Here is a 2174-nt window from a genome sequence, read left to right on the forward strand (position 1 = left end):
CTCTCTCTCTTCATTGATTTTACAACACGTTGTCAGCACGATCGAAAAAAAAAAAATTCTTCCACCTCCCAACTCAGTTTGGAGGAAATCGCCGGTCCACTCGTCGGCTTTAGAGCTGCCTTTGAGGCACTCGATGGACAGGACCGTTGAGGAGCTCTGCATCGGAAACCCCGGATCTCGTAGAATTGGCAGCTCTGGTTCGACCCTCATTTTCACGGCGCCATTCATGAACGACAAGAGCAGCATCCAGAAGTTTCTCCACGACGCGTTCAAAAAGAAAGAGATCTCGTACAGGATCCCCGGCACCTGTTCTGAAAGGGCACGGTTACGCGGTGAGGGATGTGGAGGCTTTCCACACCATGGTCATGATCTTCGCCGACCGAGTACCAGATCCGGCAGATGCAGCTCGCACGTGCGAGGTTGAGGACGGGGAGCTTTTGGAGGATGATTCAAAGGGCTTCACTTACCCGTGGGATTGCTCCACAATCGACCGTGTCACTGTAGTCCCTAGATAGCACCCAGCCGGAGGTTCCTAAATATCCGACCCGAAATATCTCAAAGCTCCATGGCGAAAAGATTGATACCAGCCCTAAACAAGGTCCTCTCGAATCTGAGATTGCCGCTGCCACCTCCACCGCGATGTCCATCAATCCTCAGCCAGACCCAGTCAGTAACTTACATGCCTCGACCTGGAGACGGCACTCCACACTATGTGACCTTGATCCCTAGTGACCGGATCGAACCTGGGGTGACCAGCACGGTCGAGCAGATGATGAAGGTGATGCACGCACCTATGTACTTCAAGCGATACAAGCGATACGAGGTGCATGGGGACATGAAGAAGGTTCCCGAGGAGGTGATCAAGACGATCAAGAAGAACAAGATTTCCCTCAAGGGCGGGTTGGCCACGATCTCTACGCTTCGCTGGTCAACATGCAGCTCAGAAAGGAGCTCGATCTCTACGCTTCGCTCGTCAATTGCTTCAATCTCCCGGGGCTCCCCACGTGCCACAAGAACGTGTATATCGTGGTCATTAAGGAGAATAGCGAGGGCAAGTACTCGGGCCTCGAGCATGAGGTCATTCCTGGCGCCGTCGAAAGCCTTAAGTACACTTGCCCACACGCATATAGCCACACATACAATGACAAAACTAGTACCTACACCTATGCTTCCGCTGATTATATGATCATATTTTACCCGTCACCTTATACCAGTACGAGGTTATGTTGATTTTGAAGCTAGTGGTCATCTACTTTAAGTTTTGTTGATTCTGAAGTTAGTGGTGTTCTACTTCAAGTAAGTTTTTCAATATATTATTTGCAATCTCCAAAATGAATATTAAAGATTATATTCATTATTATTACTTAATAAAATTCTATACTTATTCACATAGTTTACATTTCAGTTATATCTATGGTAAATTTTTATTCACATAGTTTATATACAAGTTTTATTTACTTTTTATATTTGTTATGAATTATTGATGATAAGATATATCTTGGAATAGAAATGGAGCATCGCTGAAGGATCGCCCTAAATCAATAATTTTATTGGGTATCTCATATTAAGCTTCATTAGGGCTGAGCACCGATTCAACCGGAGTCGGATTTGGCCTCCTCCGACTCTGACTCCGACTTTGTAGGAGGCCGAATCCGTCCTCCGACTCCGACTCCATTTACACCCCACTCCGCTTCGACTCCGATTTGTTGGAGTCAGAGTCGGAGCGGAGTCGGAGTTGGGCTTTTTTTTAAACGTTTTTTTTTACCCAATTAACATTTCAATTTTATAATTTGTAACTCTAATCGGGTTTGTGGTTCTATATCAATTTTTTTTTTAAATATAATTTGAGATTTCTAATTTAGTTAACCAAAATTATCACATTAGAAAATAAAACTAAATTCAAAATCTATCACTATAAAAAATAAAACTAAATTCAAATGTGCAACCAAAATTAAAAACTAAATTAATACTAAATACACACATTAAAATTACATAACCAAAATTACAACCTAAAATTAAAAATACATAACCAAAATTAAAACTTAAATTAAAAATACAAAACCAAATGTCCAAAATTACAACCTAAAATTAAAAATACATAACCAAAGGTCCAAAAAATGTCATTTTTCAACTTGTGCCTGAAAAAAAAAAAAAAAGAACAAAATTAGTAAAGA

General features: G+C 41.6%; 1 pseudogene; it reads left to right on the forward strand.

Annotated features, from left to right (window-relative positions):
• The first annotated feature begins 565 nt into the window (after positions 1 to 565).
• Positions 566 to 1230, forward strand: LOC122282192 (annotated as a pseudogene).
• The last annotated feature ends 944 nt before the right edge of the window (positions 1231 to 2174 follow it).

The sequence above is a fragment of the Carya illinoinensis genome, chromosome 11 (assembly GCF_018687715.1).
Source record: "Carya illinoinensis cultivar Pawnee chromosome 11, C.illinoinensisPawnee_v1, whole genome shotgun sequence".
In the NCBI taxonomy this organism is placed as follows: Eukaryota; Viridiplantae; Streptophyta; class Magnoliopsida; order Fagales; family Juglandaceae; genus Carya; species Carya illinoinensis.